The 22584-nt window shown below is 47.5% G+C and overlaps 1 long non-coding RNA gene across 1 annotated transcript; it reads left to right on the forward strand.

Moving 5' to 3' along the window:
• Nucleotides 1-260: 260 nt before the first annotated feature.
• Nucleotides 261-1815, forward strand: LOC111851849 (uncharacterized). The gene is made up of 3 exons (XR_002840110.1): nucleotides 261-387; nucleotides 688-835; nucleotides 1542-1815. It is a non-coding gene; the product is annotated as an uncharacterized lncRNA (long non-coding RNA).
• The last annotated feature ends 20769 nt before the right edge of the window (nucleotides 1816-22584 follow it).

A 22584-nucleotide genomic window follows, 5' to 3' on the forward strand; every position in this document is an offset into this window, starting at 1 on the left:
GGCAATTTAAAGGTGCCATTTATCCGACCCATCCTAACTATGTCTTTGGACTGCAGATAGATACTAGCAAAACATGAGCAAAATGTCACGCCCAGCTCCGTCCGATCCTCGTGTGTGCCACGCCCACCTCGTTACCTCCTGTTTCTGCCTGATTGTTCTCACCTGTTGCTCGTTACCCTCAGCTTGTCTTGTGTATTTAGTCCGAGTCTCAGTCAGTCTTCCCCAGATCAGTCATTGTGGTGTTATGTCGTGTTGGATGTCTGTCGTCATTCTGCCCATATTAAACGCCTTTTGCCCGTAAGTCCGGCTCTGTTCGCCTGCTTCCCGGCTCGCCAGCTTGCGAGTGTGACACAAAACATGTGATCTCCACATACAACCTGAACAGAGGTGAGCTTCGATCCTGCAACCCTGGAGATGTGAAGTATCAGCAATTCATTTATTTTATTTTTTCCTGTCATGGAAGGATAATTTGCAAGATACATAAAAAACTGCTACCTTTCCTGGCTGGTTTTGTTCAGTCAGTAACATTTTTAAATAGCCTTTAACTTTAATGGAACTAATAAAAGTCGCATAAAAACAATTAGCCTGTGCTGCTGGATAATTTCTAGCCAAACTGAGAGCTTTATTTACAGTGACAATGCCCCTGTATGATTTGTAAAAAATCTGCTCTCTCTCATTCCCGTAAAGGCCAAAAGCTTTGACAGATGACAAGGCAACCTAGTGTCACAACAGTAAGCCACGTAGCGCCTTGATGAAGTCAGGACAAGCTCTGCATGGGGCAGAGGATTTAAGGCTCATTCAGCTGCTACAGACCCATTAAGCTGTCAGAACGAAGGTGAGGCTTTGATCTGAAGATTACTATCCAGGACTTCATGTGAGCTAAGAGTTTAGTTTGATTTCTCTGGGAATATTAATTCATTACAGGCAATAGTATAGTGGAAAATAGACAAAACAAACATATCTTGCAACACCCCGGCATGCATCCTGTAGGCTGGCAGATTTAGCAGTAGGACAGAAATTACAGGGCTCACACATCAAAAGGGGATCGTTTCATGTTGTTAACTGTATCAGTAATTATTAATGAGGATTAGAAACCAGTAAGGGTAATGGGGATTTTGATACAGATATCACAAAACAGTACAGCTGTTCTCAAAAATGAAACACATTGTTAGATAGTAAATACATGTGGTGGCCCTGACAACAGGAAAATACCATTCAGGGTTTTCTAGAACAATGTTCCCCAACCCAGTCCTCAGGGATCCCCAGAAAGTCCATGTTTTTGCTCCCTCCCAGCTCCCAGTACCAGGTACTCGGTGTTCCTGATTGGCTGAGAGGTGGGTAGAAGGAAACATGTGGGCTGTCGAGGAACCCTGAGGACTGGGTTGGGGAACTGCTCTAGAACGACCCAAAGCAAATTTCTCCAGGCAATCATAAAGTGTTCAGTGTTCGTGGTGAAAGTAATGCAGCGTTGTGGGGATTCGCAGGACATAGTGTGGCTAAAAACAACGGAGCGGGTACAGATCTAACATGGCTGTTGACAGGTGGAGGCTGGAATCCTGGGGAATCCGGTCAGCAGCACCGCGCTCACAGACACGGGTTCGGAGCCGGTCCATAGTGACGAGCGGCAGCCGAGTGAGGAGGACGAGCATGTGAGACCAGGCCCCACGGCTGCTAGCATGAGCACAGCAAAACATATCAGGTCTCCATGGGGGGGGGGTCATGAGGCGGGAGAGGAAAACACTTTGTTTTTAAAGTCTGTCTCAAGGTGTTTCTGAGGTGGGGAGTTAAGATCGTCATGCTGTCTCTCTAGTGATATGCAGGGAAAGAGCTGATAATACACAACGTCCCAAAAGCTCTGAAATTCATCGCACTAGTAAAAAAACACACTAGCTGACACTGCCTTTGCGTATCTGAACTAATTTGCAAAATGCAGATCTTCCTCTTCCTCCTCTTCCTCCTCCTCCTGCAGTCTACTTGTGTACAGTCTGTGTTAGTAAAGTCCTCGCTATACTACCTAACCAATAATTTGTCTATGCAGTGGGATTTATGGAAGACAAAAGTTCTTGTATTTGCATACAGAAATACAGCACTGCATCCACTTAATCACGCATTTGGTTTGTATATGTAAGCAAATAATGACATAAATAATGCTCGCTAGGTTTGGCCACTAACACACAGCAGAAAACAAAGTTCAAGTTCCCTTCTGCGTTTCGTGCTCTTCTGTTCTCCCGGGACGGCCAGCTTCATCTTCTCACTTCGGTGTCAGAGAGTCTCGGAGGGTCAGAGGTCACCCGAAGGGCAGCGGCTGCTGGGCAGCGGGCTGCCAGCGTGACTTCCAGGGACGCGTCAGGCGTGACGGGCCGTCAGCGCGGCAGGCAGCTTGGGGACTGCGGCAGACTGGCATGCGTCCGTACCGCCGCTGCCATGCTGACGAGGCTGAAATCTGGCCCCTCTCGCTCCCGACACACGGTGTGGGGGAAGCTTCCACGACATCTGCGGACGCGGCAGCAGGCCGGCGTCGGGGGGGCGCGCGTCACCACCGCGGCACCGGCCCCTCCATCGCGCCAGTCGAGGGCTCCGCTGTGCGATCTCGCGGTCTCAACCGATTCACACTTCTTGGAACGTCATGAAGAAGCAGCCCGCAGAGAGCGGAGTGCCGGACAGAGCAGGTGCCAAATGCTCTTTCGTGCTCTGAAATGCCCCCTAAGTTATAGCTTTCCTGGGGAGGAATCAAGTCCATTTATTGTTTCATTAGTTTTTTTGTAACTCTCTGCGATGAGTTGGCGCCCCATCCTCGGTTACTCCCAGCCTTGCACCCATTGATCATGGATCCCCTGCAGGGTTGGGGCCATTCTGGAATGCATTCATCAATTCCAATCCAAATCAGGAATTGGAACTGGATTTGGGATTTTAAAAAAAACTATGGGGCACAGAATTGGAACGGAATTCGAATTTCAGGGAGATTAAAATTCCAACTCCCGTTTAATTTACTGATTTGGATTGGAGTTGATGAATGCATTCCGGAATGACCCCAAGCCTTTTACATAGGACAAGCGGGTATATAAAATGAATGAATAAATGATTCTAAGTTTGTTGCAGACCAAAGCACCTCCACTTGCAATCTGAACACTTGGGTTTAAAATTTCTGCTGCAAAATTGTTCCCAAACCCTCTATAAACCCCAGAGAGACTCCTAGGTGGATCGGGAGACGTGTGTTTCAGTGGGTGACCCTGTAGTGACAGCAGTCAATCGAATCCTTCACCGTCTACAAGTCACTGTACGTTAATGAGCCACCCCCAGTCACAACACGCCGTGCCCCTGAGGATCATGGGAGTGGTCGGTCACTACAGGGCTGACAGTGGCAGAGGACGGACAAACTGAGAGATGGGACGTCTGAGGAGGGCTTGGACCCGATGTCCATCAGGGGGACCCAACTGTGCTGGAGATGGAGGACCAGTGCCATTTTCAAAACCATGATTTCAAGCGTCGTATTTGTTTAATGAGAGACCTCCCCCCCCAAAACTGATCGGCATCTCCTCGGTACGCTGCTGTCATTAGCTGCGAGCGGCGGGAGAGGACAGGAAGGAGGGAGCAGACGGACGGCTGAGAAATAATAGGCAATTTACCGGGAGGTGGCGAGGAGAGGGACGCGAGCGGCGGCAGCGGCAGAGCCGGGGTCGGCTTCCCCTCCTGTTTTTCTAGGGTGTCACCTGATCCCTGTCAACCTGGTGTTCCAGGAGTCTGTAATGAGGATTCGGCTCGACATGAGGAAGGGGGCAGTAATTGCTCAAAAAAAAAAAAAATGAGGAAGAAATAAATAAATATTAATCACAGGGGGGCGCTAAAGGACAAAGCTGGCGGGGGGGGGGGGGGGGGGGGGTAAAAAAACCTCAACGTCCTTGTCTTCCCATCCGCCGCCCAATCCCTGCTTCCAGCCGCAGCCGCACGCCGACGACGCACCCCAGTGAGCAGCTGGGGATTGGACAGGAATGGCCTTCCACCGAGGCTGCGGGATGCGGCGCGAGAATAGACGACCACGGAGGCGTCTGCATTTAAGAGGGTCTGCGAGGCGGTGCGCAGCCGGATCTGCGGATCTGCGGACCTGCGGACCTGCGGACCTGCGGCTCTGCTCCCTGGGCTGTGGAGGGAGATGTGACATGCTGAGACAGGCCCAGCAACACCAAGGTCCACTGCGTCACAAACAAATTTCCGACAGAGGTGGGGGTCCCTGATGATAAAAGTTTGCTACCTGGGGGGATTCCATAGTTCCATAGAAATTTGCTGACTGGGGGGACAGTCGTGCGATCTGCATTCGCATGCGTTGCGGTATATTAGTGGACTGTGGTGAGCACTGGTCTATATAAACATGCATAAACGTCACTCCAGGTACGTCATTCATCCCGGGAGCGGACACGTCCCAGCATTTCACTGAACTCATCTGCCCTGTGCTGACTGCAGAGCAGAGCAGACATTTACCCGGGTCAAGGGTATCAGTCTGATGTACAGCTGTAACACAGTGTAACACAGGAAGCTGCCCTTTGGGCACCCAGGGGAGACAGACCGGTTTAAATAGTGCAGATAATTGACCATTACTTGTACCGATTAAGTCAGAAGGATGGATTTGAATGAAAACCTGCAGGCAAACAGCAGGCTGGAACCTTCCGTGACGACGCCCAGGCCAGAACCTCGATATTTCTGTGGGTACAGTTAATAACCGCAGCGTCTCTCTGCTGCCGCGTTTCAGCCCCCTGCTCACGTCTGTCTTGTACCTTTTGTTTGTGTCTGTATATGTCATTTGTCTGTGTAGAGGCTTTACATTTCACTTGTGTTGTCTAGGCTTTTCATTGCTTTTGTGTTTTGCGTTTGGGTGGCATGGTGGTGCACTAGTTAGCACTGTCACCCCCCCCCCCCCCCCGTTTCCTTTGGCTCCAGACCCCCGCCCCGTGACCCTGAACAGGATTAAGTGGCTGTGGATGGAAGTTTTACATTTTATATGCTTTTGTCTTGTATTTCGTCTGTGTTTCATTGGCTTTACATTTCGTTTGTGTTTTACAGGATCTTTATGTCAGAAGTCAAAGTGAACTTCATTGTCATCACATCATATCCCAGCATACAGAGAGACGAAATGGCTAAGAGCTCAGAGTCCGCAGTATACACATGAATGCAAATAAGACATTGTGCCCAGACAGTCAGAACAGTGCAACATACAGCAACTACCATAAATACACAGAGATACATTAGATGCAGTGTAACTGCACTCACATAGTTAAAGTTCAGCTTGGGAGGGAAAGTTCTGTGTGTCTGACTGAGGTAATAGTTGAGACCTGAGTACACAGTACAATAACAGCATGGATCCGTAGCTTAGAGAAGTATATGATCAGTGATGAGGAAATCGATCATTTTAGCAGTAATAATAGTAGTAATAATAGTTACAGTAACAGTTGGGTTCTCACCTGTGTTTCGGTTAAGACAAAGAGCTTTGTGTGCATTCAGAGTCAAGGCTGTGACAGTCTGTCTGGCCCTTCGGATAATGTGACCATGCATGAGTGTGAGTGTGGTTGTAAGCGGGGAGTGATCTAGGCTGCTGAGGTGGGGGGGGAAGGTCCTACGAGGCAGCGTGGTGTTCAGTATCCTGACAGCATGGGGGTACAAACTATTCCACAGCCTGGCAGATCTGGCTCTGACGCAGCAGTAACTCCTCTTTGGTGGCAGAAGTGTGAAAAGTCCTTGTGGGGGGGTGGGAGGGGTCCTGCACAATGCTGCAGGCCTTGCAGGCACCGCGCCTGCAGAACAGAGGCACCCCCATAATGCTCGTCACTGTGCTCGCTGTCCCCTGTACGCACTTGCAGACGTGGTGCAGTCGCCGTACCAGGCAGTGATGAAGCTGGTCAGAGCTCTCGATGGTGCCTCTGTAGAACTTGGTGAGGATGTGAGGCAGAAGGCCTGCCCGTTTCAGTCCCCTCCAGAAATGTTCTCGTTGCTGGGCCTCCTTGGTTAGGGAGGTGGTGTTACTGATCCAATTACTGACGCTCAACAAAGATGAACACAGACTAACATTAACGCGGCGGTCTCTGGAGCCGCGGTCCACACGTGTGCTGCCATTAATTTGTGTTTTATCTGCTTTACATTTCGTTTGTGTTTTTTTTTATAGTTTTACATTGTTTCTTTGTATGTTTAAGCTTTGGATTTCATTTGTGTTTTGTAAACCTTGCATTTCGTTTGTGTTTTACTGGCTTTACGTTTTGTTAATGCTTCATGCAGGGTTGCCAGTTCTCACACATCTGGCGTGACACTCACACCTTCAGGCTGTCACACTCACACAAGAAATCTTATGGCAAACCTATATTATTCCATTTTATGCCTAAAATTAGTTACATCAACAACATTTGGGAAACAATACACACTATTTACAAGGTAAACCATTACATACATGTAAATGCATGTGCATGCGTGTGCAGACGTGTCTCGAACTGAAAGTCTCACTCCAGCCAGCTGACCAAAGTTGGCAACCCTGGTTTTATAGTATTTACATTTCATTTGTGTTTTATGAGTTGTACATTTTGTTTGTGTGTATGTCTAAGCTTTGCATTTTGTTTGTGCTTCACAGGATTTTCATTTCATTTATCTTTCGCCGGCTTTATGTTTCGTGTGAGTGTGCCTCCTCGCTCTGACAGGTGGGGCAGGTGACGCTGAATTGCCGCGTCTGGCTATTTCCATCCCAGCGTCTCCCCTCATCTGAAAGCGGTATTAGTCAGAGGGGAGGTGTGTAATTATTCTCAGTGTGTATTTCAGCCGGTGCGGGGCCCCTCTGACAATGCAGTCTAATTTATGACTGTTCCGCACTCCGCAGCTGCGTCGAGCCTTCCCCAGCAGTGTGCTCTCCGTCAGCACAGGAAGTCCTTCTCAGCCTCGCTTAACACGGAGCATCCTGTAACAATACTGTAAGTGTGCACGCTCTCCTCATCACTATGAGTTTTATTCTACTCATTCAAAGAGTACTGGTTCACTCATTTTCAGCACTATGGTTATTTGAGTAGCCTTCGAGTACTTTGAATGGTGCTAAAGGGAGTTCCCTTCATACTTATTTTAGTAAACCACTCCTTTTTCATAGCACTTTACTCAGTATAAATTGGTTAACAGTAAATGATTTTTCGGTAACTTACTGACCCTCAAATTGTGACATGAGTATGTCAAAAAGTGTGTGGGTTTTAGCCCAGTTTACATTAGTGGAATATCTCCCCCTTGCATTGAGTTTTGTCTGTGGTTTGTTTACTTTTTGTCTGTTGAAACTGTCTCTAATTGACCTTTGACCTGAAAGCAGTAATAAGCAAACTGTTGTGTGCTACTGTGCCTGTTACACTCCTGGATTCACTGTGATTATTAATATCCTGTCCTTAGCTTCCTGGTTCCATCATTACTCATATAGAGCAATTTATTCATCTCTAACAATGATGCTAATTTCAGGTCTGCACCCATTTTTATGATTTTTATTTTCCCTGTACAAATTCACAAAATAACTAGGCAGATAAAAATCTCACCTTTGTGTCGGTAAGTTACCTGATTATTGTGTAAGTTGTGTTATTGTGTTGAGTGTAAGTTTAGTTTTAAGACCCTGACTTTAATGGTGGCTGTATTGTTAGCCCGCTACTTTTGAAATGTTGAACATTTGATATTTTTTGATACTCTGTATATTTTTATATTTTATTATATGTTATAAAAATATATGTGTGTGTGTGTGTATTACAATGTTTTTTTGAGATATTGTTGTACATGTGACAGTACAGTCGCGGGTTTGGCCATTTTTAACTGGACCCTTTAACCCCTCGGAGTGACAGAAAATCTAACCTCATTTTTCGGGTTTCCTACATTATGATCATTTCCCATCTTTCTCCTCTCAGTCTGGAACGGTCAATTATCTCATCTCCTAATAGGTCTCCCCTTCGACGAGTGACACCCCCGCCAGCTCGGCTGTGCATGCTGTCAGCCACCCCCCCTTTTTGTCACTCGACGGGCACGTAACGCACCGGGAGGAGTGTGGGATCTGCTCGATTCCAACCACCAGCCTGTAGGAGGCCAGGTGACGTTGCTGTAGAGTGATGAGGCCAGAGGAACCTCGTTGTCTAAGTCACCCAAAAGAACATGAGCCAATTCTGGCTCCTGTGAGCCTTACTGCTGGTATCGAACCCGGGGCCTAACCGGAGAGCAACAGAGCTGGTATTTTACATCTGACTTATTTATCTGATGCTTTAATCCAAAGTGGCTTACAGTGTGGGGGGGGGGTTGCAATTTTTTTTTTATGTCTGATTTGAACGTACGATCTTTCCATTGTTAGCGTAATACTGCACGTACGTGTTGATCTACAGGGGCATAAACTTTTATTTAAAAATTTTTATAAGCTTTGCAGATAGGCATAAGTAACACTCCCTCCCTGAAAGAGATCTCATGTGCTGCCTTAAATTCAGTGCCCCTCCCCAACACACAGGATGAGACCCCCACACTTATTTGGGGGCTTTGATGAATCGTGCGTGTGCCTTTGAAGAAGGCGGCTCATTTGCTCATGGAGAGGGACATCATTAGGGGTGTTTATGGGACTTTGTGAGCCCCGTTTGATAGTGGACCCTGTGATCACTGGCCCACACTTATCCACGGATCAGTCGATAGCAGCCTAAACAAAGAGAATGTCTGTGAGGAGCCCGGCATCCTGCTCTGGCCCCTCAATCAACTTGTTTTTTTCTCCCCTCTGCTATTGATCCTCCCCCCCCATTGGTAATCTGGCCCGATCGGTTATCCCTGCCACTGAGACACTGAAGAGCACCTTCTAAATTGCTCTCCACTTGCTCTGATGAGGGAAAAAAACACGGTGTCTTACAAGCAAGCAGAAAATCACCATTACGGCTGCCCTGGGCTTCCCTCCCCAGCACTTAGGCTGTTTGTGAGTATCGTAAATATGTGTTAAAGAATGTCATTTCTTGGGGGGGGGGGTTGGTAGAGAGAACAGAGGTGCTGTTTGTTTCTGCAATATGATTGTATGTTAAAGGTGCCCACAATTAAATACATGCTTAGAGTGTGCCTGGTTCTGTCTTCAAGTCCTAGAATGGGGGGGGGGGGGTGGCTTAGTTGGTTTGGACTCTGCACCGGTGGTCAGAAGGTCCAAATCCTGGAGTTGCTGGAGTTATTTCACAATTAAGCCTGTAAGCAAGGCCCTTAAGCCCCAATTGCTCCAGGGATCGGCTGATCCTGCATTTCTGTACAAGAAAAGCGTACATTGCTTTGGATAAAAGCTCCTGCTAAATTAAATGACTGTATAAGTATTACCTGCCAGTTCCCCACCCTTATAAACAGTCGTAATCCATGATCTTTTTTCCCAGAACACTTAGAACCTGTAGACTGAAGAACTGGGAACATAATGTTCTTGCTTCTTTTCTTTATCTGCCAGCTAAAAAAAGATTAATTAAATGTGTTTGCTTAGCTGACATTTTTCTGCAAATTATAGTCTTGCTTGGTTTTGTGGCTCAGTATTGGAGTACCCAGCTCAATGGTACAACAGAAGATCCCCTCCTGGGATCTGACTTTGCAAACAGTGACGTGAAACGTGCAGCGGGTGCTTTTTGGCACGTGTTCTGCTTCCTAATAAGTGTCTGCGTTTAACTCGCTAACGCCAAGTGCATATACACTCACCTAAAGGATTATTAAGAACACCTATTCAATTTCTCATTAATGCAATTATCTAATCAAGCAATCACATGGCAGTTGCTTCAATGCATTTAGGGGTGTGGTCCTGGTCAAGACAATCTCCTGAACTCCAAACTGAATGTCAGAATGGGAAAGAAAGGTGATTTAAGCAATTTTGAGCATGGCATGGTTGTTGGTGCCAGACGGGCTGGTCTGAGTATTTCACAATCTGCTCAGTTACTGGGATTTTCACGCACAACCATTTCTAGGGTTTACAAAGAATGGTGTGCAAAGGGAAAAACATCCAGTATGCGGCAGTCCTGTGGGCGAAAATGCCTTGTTGATGCTAGAGGTCAGAGGAGAATGGGCCGACTGATTCAAGCTGATAGAAGAGCAACTTTGACTGTAAAAACCACTCATTACAACCGAGGTATGCAGCAAAGCATTTGTGAAGCCACAACACGCACAACCTTGAGGCGGATGGGCTACAACAGCAGAAGACCCCACCGGGTACCACTCATCTCCACTACAAATAGGAAAAAGAGGCTACAATTTGCACAAGCTCACCAAAATTGGACAGTTGAAGACTGGAAAAATGTTGCCTGGTCTGATGAGTCTCGATTTCTGTTGAGACATTCAAATGGTAGAGTCAGAATTTGGCGTAATCAGAATGAGAACATGGATCCATCATGCCTTGTTACCACTGTGCAGGCTGGTGGTGGTGGTGTAATGGTGTGGGGGATGTTTTCTTGGCACACTTTAGGCCGCTTAGTGCCAATTGGGCATCGTTTAAATGCCACGGCCTACCTGAGCATTGTTTCTGACCATGTCCATCTCTTTATGACCACCATGTACCCATCCTCTGATGGCTACTTCCAGCAGGATAATGCACCATGTCACAAAGCTCGAATCATTTCAAATTGGTTTCTTGAACATGACAATGAGTTCACTGTACTAAAATGGTCCCCACAGTCACCAGATCTCAACCCAATAGAGCATCTTTGGGATGTGGTGGAACGGGAGCTTCGTGCCCTGGATGTGCATCCCACAAATCTCCATCAACTGCAAGATGCTATCCTATCAATATGGGCCAACATTTCTAAAGAATGCTTTCAGCACCTTGTTGAATCAATGCCACGTAGAATTAAGGCAGTTCTGAAGGCGAAAGGGGGTCAAACACCGTAATAGTATGGTGTTCCTAATAATCCTTTAGGTGAGTGTATGTTCTGGGCTGAGGCGGTTTGACCTCACAGGTCCACAGAACCTCCACAGAACAATAACAGGAACAAAGAGATCAGGGGAATGACCAGCTGGGGGAGGATGGGTCAGCGATCGGAGGTGTGGATGGGGGGATAGGAGAAGGAAGGCAGCTGATCAAAGCAGAAATTTCAAACAGGACGAGAACAGGAAGACTTCCAAGGGAGCAGGGGTGTAGGACACAAAACACACTTCCAGGGGTCAGAGGTCTTCACCGCCGTCAGTGGAATGGATCACAGGTGCTGCTATCAGTTGGACCCTCACACCTGGGCTGCAGCTGCTGTGTCTCCTTCCCCCTGCCTTCGCCATGAGGTTGTGTGAAGGACCATGTAGAAGCGGAGTAATCAGATGGAGTCTCCTGAAGATTTTAAGCATTTTGTCACTGACTTTTGGTTCATTCATGTAACTCCGACGCGCTTTAGATTGCATCTGCATTTATATGCGCTGTGTGAACCACACACATTCTCCAGTGTGACCAATGTCCTGTGTCCAAACTGCTGCTCCAGAGGCTGCCCACGCTGAGGCCAATGTGACGTGCTGAGACAGTCTAGCCCGAGGTAACTTTTGGGCTGATTTAATTGATTGATTGTAATCCATTCAAACCAACAGCTCTGCTAACAGCAGTTAAACACACGCAGAGATTAAATCACACCGTCATTAAAGGAGCAATTTACTGAGCTAGTTCTCAGTTCGACATGTCAGGCTAACGCACCTTGATCAGGACCATCTTTACAAACATGATAAATGAATTACTGAATGCTTTGTTGTTATATAGTCTTGTGCAATCTGTGCCCAGCCCAAGTTTATAAAACACCAATAGTATAGTGACATTTTTCATCACAGTATTATAAAAAATACTTAAGGCATATTCTTTTAAAGTAGGGTCTGATTGCAGCAGATTGAACACAAATTATTTCCTTGAAAAAATTTCTGTAAATATGTCTCAATGTTTGTCCCATAGCCAGCTCCTGTAATAGACCCCACCCCCCAGTTTGTCATACAGACGTCATGTGATAGACCCCACCCCCCAGTTTGTCATACAGACGTCATGTGATAGACCAGATAGCATCTGGCTAACATCCCACTCGGAGAGTCCAATGCCCTGTCTTTCCTTGGGTCTACTCCAGGCTGCTCCCGGAGGGTCGATACCCAGCAGGTTTTCCATCCTACCTGGTCTCCAATGAACCAGACCAGACCTGATCTCAGGCAGACAGTAACTCATCAGGTAGGATAGAAAACCTGCCGGATACCGGTTCTCCAGGACCAGGGCTTCTTAGCTCTGCGCTAAAGTATGAGCTTTTATGGAGGTTGGGTAGGTTTAGCCTTTAGCATTTTACAGCTGTGGGTTATGCAGCATTAAAGTGGCTCTTTTCTTTCCTTGGTGTTAATATTTTTATATATCATTCACATGTGCTCAGTTTAGCTATTGCATATGTTTCTGCCTTTACTGTTCATTCCTGCTCCTCCATAACCACAAGTAAAATAATCAATAATATCAATTAAGTAAATATTCACACTGTGCCATTTGCTCTTCTACTCTCTGCATGTGTCCTGGTGGTCGGTCTGTGGCTGTGAGTTTAATGCCCTTCTCTCCAGCGTGGCCACAGCAGGACACCTTTCTGAGGTATGTAATTGTTCCCTAATCCATCCTGAGGGAGGGCTGTGGTGGGGGGGGGGCATCATCTCTGCCTAGTTATTAATGCCACTGATGTTCCACTCCCACCACGGCTGCGTGGGCCCTCTGCAGTCTCCGTGGCGACAGCACCCGACTTCAATTTGGGTAATGTCATTAATGGAGGAGGCGTCTGCACAGGTAACGGAGCTGGTTCGTCTCTGTCAGGTTACTGTCTTCCTGTCTGCCCCTCAGAGTCCATCACCTGAGGGGGGTTGAGGGGGTGGGGGGGGGGACTTGCACCCACACCTGCGCCGTACACATGATGAATTATTTCACCAAGACAGGGATCGGAGGAAGCAGATTGGTCCCCCGAATACACACAGCGGACCGACGGGGTGTGTGTGTGCACGCGTGTCATGGTACAACGCTCTGAAAATAATGCACCTGTGCTGCATTAGTCTCTGGTGGGCTGACCGGGGAAGACAGGGGGCAGCATCCTGCATGTCCCAGCATTACAAAGCTCCTCAGAGAGAATAACAGGTAGGACCAGGGGTCAAGAATCTGACTGAAGTGTTTCGCCTTCTTCCAACCCAGTGACTCAATCCCAAGGGCTCAGATTAATGTTCATTGGAGTTTTACTTACACAAAAATGTTCTTAGGACAAAACCTATTGGTTGAGAGAGATGGCCAATCAGATTGTAGAGGAGGTGTGTCCAAGCAACTAGAGGAGGCGGGGCCAACCAATCTCCCACAAGCCAGGATAACTCAGTATCAGTATAGGGGATGTTTCATTTATCCTTGAAACCTGTAAAGGACAAACCTTGGGTATTACAGGGTGCTGGTTTGGGTTGGACACGGTGTGATAACCTCCAACCCAAACCAGCAGCATTTGAAGCCACCTTTCCAAAGTCTCTGCTGTTTTCCGACGTTGCTTCCGTTTTTGCATTTGTGGTGCCATGTATTCCTTTCCTTAATCGATCCCAGATGAGCGTGACGTCTAGTGGGTGCAGTGGGGCCTACGCTCATATCTTTGGTGGCTCGTAATTCCATTGCCGGCGAAGGACTGCCACTGCTCCACTGCCACTGCCCCACTGCCACTGCCCCACCTCTCACGCACTTACGACTTCAGCAACTTAAATGTCATGAATTCTTAATGCCTGACGAGCTCATCGGCCCCTGGGTAAAAGCGCCATAGCATTTTAGCTAATTGGCGTCAGTGGCTGGGCTATACAAGAACATAGGAAGGAATGAGGGGGGGGGGAGGGGGTTTCAAGGCCACACAAAGACATGGCCAGGCCACTGAAAAATTATACCCCCTCCCCTCCTAACCAAATCTACTATTATCCACAATCACATACTCATGGGCACCCCCTAGTGTTCAGGCCCCTGAAAGTCTTCCCGTTTTTTCTTGTTCTGTGCAGTCCATGGTGGGGGGGTGGGGGGGGCAGTTGGTTGAGGGTGACATGAACTCAGGTGCGACTCGGAGTACGGTCCTGCTCCTCACTGGCGGCTTTATCTATTGGCACCATCGGGAGGCCGGAGATGGGAACTGGGAAAGTCCGAGATCACACCAGGACATGGGATGGGTCCCATCATGCGAATCCGGCTCTCACACTGATTCGAATTTTCAAATGAGGGGGTGCATCGTTACCAGGGCGTTGGGTTTCCTGCGGGCTCCGGGCCCCCCACCCTATTGAGTCATAGGCCTGGCTAAACAGCTCAAATTGATGACAGGAGCACTGAGTCACACTCGACCCCCCCTCCCCACCTGCTTTGGTGCCCCGTCCACCACGCTCGCTGTGCCCGTCCCGGCTCTGCTGCCAATTACCCGGCACGGATTGCAGTCACTCCTAAATGTGTGCCTGTGTCAGACAGACATGTCCGCTGTCCGGCCCCCGTGGAGTTTATCCTCGCCGGCTTGACAGGGCCTTGAGAGACACCGCCGACTGATCCCCCCCCCCTCCCCCCCCCACCAGATCGGACGGAGTCTATCCCCCTGGGCCCTCAATTTTCCAATTCCCGAGGGTGCCCCATCTGCTTCAGTGAAGCCCCCCACCCCCCCCCATCAGCAGCTCCTGTTGAATCGACACCTGATTACCTCACACAGCCACAATCGATCCATCGCCAGGGGCAACAGCAGGCTCTGAAGCACCTCCTGCCTCCCCGCTGTTGTTGTGCTGCCTATATCATAGGCTAGTCCGTTATAACGATCACGTGGAAGGAAGGATGCCAGAAAAAGTTCCAAAGTCAGGCTGCCCCCATCCCTGGCCCCCATCACTTCTTCGTTACCCTTCCTGCCGGTTCCCCCTTTCCTCTTTCTTCTATTTCTTGCCTTCCACTCCCAGGGCAGAAATCAACGAGAGACGGCACGTCGTCAGCCTCCGTTCTTGGGGGAAATGTAGAGCTGTTCTTCTTCGTTGAGAGGAGCTGGCAAGAGCAACAGAGACACGAGGCGTTTGATCAACCATCAGCACCGACTCTGGCGCTAATCCTGCGCTTCACACACGTCGCCGACGTGCCGGTTCGTTGGCGTGGTTACCCCACTCTTCTGGTGTGAGTACCGGCACGCTGAGTCTAAATTTGAATTTGATTCCCCACCCCCCAGGCCCTCTACTGCTAGATGTCATTTAGAGGCCACGGACAGATGAAGAGGTGGGGGAGGAATTATGCACGATCCTGGCTCTACTCCACCTCCTCTGGATAATTCAATTGTTCCCCTGCTCAGGTCACCGTGCCTGACACCAGACAAGCTGATCCGTCAACAGCACGTGTGTGTCTTTGCTCCAGGGACGCGGTGACTTAAGAAAAGGACAGAATATTCTGGTATTATCTTTGCATCCAGTCCAATCTGACGGAGGTAGGAGCATCTCTGTTTCCTGCATGCTTCATCCCTTCCTGCCTTGATCAACCCATCCGTTTCAGCCCTGCATCCAAACTCCTGTCTCTCCTTTTTGTAGTGACTGGCACAGTTGCTCCGTTAAGACAGATGTTCATGAATAACTAATTTTTTTTTTTTTGTAGGCTAGAAGCTCCTGTCAGTAAAATGACAATCACTCCAGAAATTAGATGAAGTCATTAGAAATTAGAACTGTTAAATTTAAACCAGTGAAGATTTATAATAGTAGTATTACCTGGTGCCGTGAGGTAGAGGGTGAAAGTAAAGTGGAGAGTTTTGGGTGAAAACACCAGACACGGAATTCAGAATGTTTGCAGCACAGGACTGTAATCACACAGATGTGAGTTTAACAGGGCTGACAGCCAGTCATACTGAACATTAGAAGGGTTCTTCTATTCAAGCAAGAGATCCACAGGCTGCCAGCTACCTGGTACAACTTAATCATGTTCCTTCCCCACCTAGTTTACTCCATCGTGTCCTTTACTCCCCTAAGAAACATCCATGACCTTCTGTCCATCCTTCCTTCCCTCCACTTTCCATCCCTCTCCAGTTGAACCATGTCCTCTACTCCATCCTAATTACTCGAAGTCCCTTACCCCTTCATAATCAGCCCATGACCTCTCTTCCACCCTAGTTACTCTGCACTTATTACCCCTTCCTGATCAGCCCATGTCCTCTCCTCCACCCTAGTTACTCTGTGCTTATTACCCCTTCCTGATCAGCCCATGTCCTCTCCTCCACCCTAGTTACTCTGTGCTTATTACCCCTTCCTGATCAGCCCATGTCCTCTCCTCCACCCTAGTTACTCTGTGCTTATTACCCCTTCCTGATCAGCCCATGTCCTCTCCTCCACCCTAGTTACTCTGTGCTTATTACCCCTTCCTGATCAGCCCATGTCCTCTCCTCCACCCTAGTTACTTTTTGTTCCTTACTGGCTCTATGGGTCCGCCCATCTGCACCTTAGATGACGGCCTCCATGCTTTCTTTCAGGATCATCTGGAGAAGGCACCGTTCTCGTCTCTGTGAAAGAGCGTCACGTGGATGATGGGGGCGGTGGAAGCAGCGTGCCCTCACAGGCAGCCGCGCAGATAAAGGAGCCCAGACCTTGGTGTTCTCAATAGACTCTCGGCATGAAAGCACAGCGGCTGCATTCAGGAGCCCACATTCCGCACGAGGGCGGGAGCAGGCGGAGTGGGGCCAGGTCACACGCTTGCATGCACGCTGCCTTGAACCGCAATGCCTTGGCGCTCCGCTTTTTGCTTCCTCTATAGAGAGCCGGGAAAAATGCTAAGTTACAGTCACTATGGATGGGCAGAGAAATTCACAGACACACAAATACACCCCCTCAGAGAATATTGCTGGGTTCGAGTCACTGATTACGGTAAGTACTGTTCGTACCAGTCAGGTTTGGCGGTGCGTGTGCAGAAGCATCTCTCTGCTGTGCCTTTGTCTGTGATGGGCGTCACAAGCAGGATAACTTCATCAGCCTCACCACACATCATCCATAACTCAGATGGCAGACTGCAGTCCCCCTTTCTTGCACACAAACTCATTCTAGGTACGCCTGGATGTATCAGTGGGCCGTTCCCACTGACGCCTGTTTTTGGTATAATCAACAGGCCCTCGCCCAAAATTGACGAAACTCAACAAAACTTTTAGTTTTATTTTTTTAAGTTTTCAGAGATGAACATGCAGTAGAGAAAGCCAATCCCACAGTTCCTGTTTTTGTTTGGGTATTCCTGTCTTTTGGGGATAAATACCCCCCCCCCCTCCACACACACACACACACACGATATCAAAGAATGTCCACATTCCTGTCCATAGACACACATATTGATTGAGCTGAATCTCCCCACTGTCACATACACACACAGCACCCATGCCTCCGGATCCTTTGTCTCTCCTTCTCTTTTCTTCTTCTGCATGGTCGTCGTCCTTGCACATCTAACTCCTCTGCAGCGGGCTCTTGGACACCCTGGTGACACACTCACACAGGCCAAGGCTCGGGGCACAGCAAGACCTTGGCTGGCAAGTATCTTAATGTGTTTCTGCTTTGGTTCTTCATGTGATTAATTAATGCCCTCTCTCATCCTCCCTGTCGCCCACGCCCACCGCATAAGCTTCAGTTTCCTGTCTGATTACTGGGCAAAAAGGGATTTGAGCTAATTACCATGTCATGACCAAAATGACAATAAGAAAAGAAGGAGGACCTATGATCTCTTAATGTTTAATTATATAAATAATTGTTATAACACGGGAGGGTTGGAAGATGGATGGCTGGATGGATGGATGAAGAATTCTTTTAAATAAAGGTTTCTCTTTGGATCCAAAACGATGACAGATATTCTGATTTTGAGTGAGTGGTGTCTGTGGTGGAGTTTAACTAGACAGCTTGCGGTGCGAAACCGTGACGATGCTGCCATCCCCAGCATCACACGGCACGGTTAATGTCGCGCGCTGCGACACGCGCACGTTAACACGCGCGCGGGTCCCCCGCTCTCTATATTTACTGGGAAAGTGGCGGCGCAGGTGTTGATTACACCAGCGGGATGTGGGCGTGTCTGCGCCACGAGCGGCCCTCCCACCGAGTCCCAGGCTCCGCACCTCGCGCCTCTAACCAGCGCTAATAAAATAAGTGTCGAGTCACGTGACGGCGCTGGAAAGCCCAATTTGTCTCTCTAATCTTACATGAAATAACATTTGCATTCGACCGGCTGCCTATAATAATGCCTGGCAGTTATGGAGCTGCCCGGCAGCATCAGCATTAATCAAGATTAAATAAAGCTTAGCGCTTGTCACATGAATATTTACAGTGTGTCCGGGACAATCAGCCACTGTAAATTCATAAATCATCGCTGGAGATGATGGGATTTATGGCTGTTTTATTATTCATGATCTGACTTTTATGTGCTTACATATTTATTTTCCACTCCACATGCGACAGGGTTGACAGCCAGTTGTTTATGTCTCTTACTATCGCCAACGAACTATCCCCTCCGTCCGTGCCCCCCACCTACTCTCTCTCGGCCGTCATCCAAGTTCTTCCTACCAAACCCGACAGCACCCCCTCCTACAAGAGTAATGTAGAAAAAAGTCTCTTAAAGGACATAAACATGACACGCTGAACCACGCCCGCGCTACCTTCGTGCTGACAGAAAACACTGATTTAACGAACTTCCAGCAAAGTGGGGCTTTCCTGTAAAATAGCATGTATGGTACAGCAGGAACGTCACATTACAATTAGCTTATCCCAAATTATAAAAAAAATAACACACACAAGACCAATGAAGGTTTTTTTTTTTGTATGTTTGTTTGTATGCGAGTGTATGGACATGAATGTGTATGTACATATATGTGCACAGCTGTATATGTAGGGTATATATAGGTATGCATGTATGTACATGTGTATATATGTGTGCATATGAATCTCTAACAATATGTATATGTGTATGTATACATATGTATGTGTATAGGTATATTTGTTTACCTCTTAACTTTGTTTTTATGTATTTCTCGATCACGTGTGCCCACACCACGACAAATTCCCTGTATGTTATGCATACTTGGTGAAATAAAGTGATTTTGATTCTGATTCTGAAAACCAAAAGTCTATCACAGAATATCTTTAAAAGCCGTACACGTTTATTTCACAGGTGAGAATACGTTTCAGACCTGGAATGATCAATTAAAAACAGCACTGATATGTAAGTATTAAGTATTAATAGATAAACGTGTTAAATCAGAATCTGAAAAGTGATGGACAGTCAGGTAGACAAATGATTGCATTTACGCAGTGATGGTTTACCTTCATTTTCAATGGATTGATTGTGAGATGTAGAACATGCAATGGAAAGCGAATGGCTGAGAAGCAATCTGACAGTAAGTGCCGAATGTGTCATACAGTTGTGAAACAACAGACGAGACCTTGATGTTATTTTAGCGCTGCACCTACTTTGTCCTCTAGAGGGCACCATCCATCATCTTTCAAAGCTTCCGTTTAACCTGAGTGTGATGTGTGCGAGATGTACTGCAGTCAGAAGAAAGGACTAACGTTTTGGCAGATATTACAGTAATTTCCCCACTGGATCGTCGCTTTCTCTTCTTGTTAAACCACACTTCTCCTCATTGAAGTTTAATAAAGAAAATATTCCCCAGTTATGGGGGTCTTGAGTCCAAATAATGAAACATATCGATTTGAGTATTATATTTTCGTCAATACTCTCCTGGGCTTGCAGGGAGAGGAGTGTGGCTCCACGAGTGCCAGTAAGCAGGGTGACAGCGCCGTCTAGAGGCTAAAGGCTGTTACTTCATCTATGCAGAATAATGCGGCAACAAAAAGAATAAAAAAGAACGGCCACTTTACAAACCTTTACCACGCGACCCTGTACTGAATAAGCGGTTCCAAGATGGATGGATGATTGAATACATTTAATATCCTTCACCCATAAACAACAGACAGACTGGACTGTCTTTGCCATAATTGTCTATATATTCCCATGCCGTTTCATTGTATTATTGTGTACACTGGAGCCCTGTTATCTAATTCTAGGGATTGTATTTGTTTCTTCCCTGATAATTCTTTTCACTTGTATTTTCCCATCTAGAACCATGTTGTTTAATTCCACAATTTTCTTGTGTTTATTTCTTCTTTTATAATTACTTTCACAAGTATTACCTACCTATAGTTCATTCCAATATGCCTATCTGTTTGTGTGTGCTTATATTTAATGTATGTGTGTGTGTGTGTGTGTTTGTGTATGTGTGTGTGTGTGCGTATGTATGTGTGTGTGTGCGTGTGTTTCTGTGTGTGTGTATGTATGTGTGTGTGTGCGTGTGTGTGTTTGCGTGTGTGCATATGTGTGTGTGTGTGTGTGTGTGTGTGTTTGTGTGTACATCTGCTCTGAGAGGCAGCTCTTCCGTGGCCTTCAGCGTGGGTGAGACGTTGCTGTTCTGAATGGGCTGTACAGTCATCTCCTGCCTGCTTTTGTTCACCTCACTCTCAAGGTCTCACAGCCTGCCAGCACCTCCTCCATTGTCCCTTATCCTTTCTCTCACCTGTGTGTTCATCTAGCACACGCACATACGCACACACACACACACACACACAAATGTTGGGTAAACATATCTTTATGGGGACTGCTCATTCATTTCTATGGGAAAAATACGAACACTAACTATGACAACCTTAACCCGTACCCAGCCCTAACCATAGCCATAAATAACCAATCAAAGTACAAAAGTTTTTGCATTTTTAGTTTTTTCATTGCAGTCACAGATTTTTATAAAATTTAGTTTTTTTGTGTCCCTATAAGGTAAGATATACCCACTTGCACACACACAAACACACACACACACAGACACACACACACACACACACAGAGACACACACACACAGACACACACACACAGGCACACACACACAGTGCTCCCACCCGGTCCTCCTGCTTCTCCACCTTCCTCATCTCCACATCACCCTGTTTTGTTCTCATTCTCCTTCTCCTTCACACCTTCTGCAAAGTCTGCTCAGCATGAGAAGTGGCGAATGTGGGGCCTTGGTCCAGCACAGTAACTAATTACACAGATATAATAAAATTCAGTCTCATATACAACCTCAGTCACATTCTGTCTGGAGCATCCCCTGCCTCATGCACTGTGCTGCCTGGAGCATCCCCTGCCTCATGCACTGTGCTGTCTGGAGCATCCCCTGCCTCATGCACTGTGCTGCCTGGAGCATCCCCTGCCTCGTGCACTGTGCTGCCTGGAGCATCCCCTGCCTCGTGCACTGTGCTGCCTGGAGCATCCCCTGCCTCGTGCACTGTGCTGTCTGGAGCATCCCCTGCCTCGTGCACTGTGCTGCCTGGAGCATCCCCTGCCTCGTGCACTGTGCTGCCTGGAGCATCCCCTGCCTCGTGCACTGTGCTGCCTGGAGCATCCCCTGCCTCGTGCACTGTGCTGCCTGGAGCATCCCCTGCCTCGTGCACTGTGCTGCCTGGAGCATCCCCTGCCTCGTGCACTGTGCTGCCTGGAGCATCCCCTGCCTCGTGCACTGTGCTGCCTGGAGCATCCCCTGCCTCGTGCACTGTGCTGTCTGGAGCATCCCCTGCCTCGTGCACTGTGCTGCCTGGAGCATCCCCTGCCTCGTGCACTGTGCTGCCTGGAGCATCCCCTGCCTCGTGCACTGTGCTGCCTGGAGCATCCCCTGCCTCGTGCACTGTGCTGCCTGGAGCATCCCCTGCCTCGTGCACTGTGCTGTCTGGAGCATCCCCTGCCTCGTGCACTGTGCTGTCTGGAGCATCCCCTGCCTCGTGCACTGTGCTGCCAGGCTAACCGTGACACTGTGCTCGACAAACAGTCATGGATAATAGCTTGATAAGTAGATACAAAGCTAAAGGAAAATGTATCATTGTGTCTGGGTTAGGCTCCAGCCCTATCTCTGCATGGTTGGTGGATGGATGGATGGACAGATGATAGATAGATAGATAGATAGATAGATAGATAGATAGATAGATAGATAGATAGATAGATAGATAGACAAGAATGCGAACTATTAAATTGTAGATTTACAAATGAGAATTATTGAAATCAGAAATTGTAACAGCACAATCATGATTTATACCACTTGATTTCGGTGACATCAGCGCACGAGTTGTCCGAATGTACACTCACATAGCATCACATATATTATTTGTTGTCGTCTAGAGGCGCTCTTGCACAATGTACCGGGAACAGAATGTTATTTCCGTTTAAATGACGTTTTCTCGTATTACCGCTAGGGGAGAGTAAGCATCTGTGTCACGTGTGTATCGCATTAAAAACAGGTAAAATAGTAGTTTTACCTGCAAAAAAAATGGTGGAATGTGGTGCATTTTTTATTTTATTCATATACAAAAATAAATACGAAACAAATTAGTTATATTACTTATTTTGATTGTGCATAGCTGAATGGCCACACAGGCAGTTTATCGTCAGTTGTGATACTGTGGTTAATCTGTTATATTTCATGCACCGACTCATTTCTCAACCGCTTATTCTGGTGAGGTCGCCAGGGGGGCGTGATGTCTAATCCGTCATTCTCATTATCCCAAACCCAAAACCTAACTTCTTCCTAAATCTTCTTGCTGCTTATATATTCATGATATTAAAA

The sequence above is a fragment of the Paramormyrops kingsleyae genome, chromosome 13 (genome assembly GCF_048594095.1).
Source record: "Paramormyrops kingsleyae isolate MSU_618 chromosome 13, PKINGS_0.4, whole genome shotgun sequence".
Lineage (NCBI taxonomy): Eukaryota > Metazoa > Chordata > Actinopteri > Osteoglossiformes > Mormyridae > Paramormyrops > Paramormyrops kingsleyae.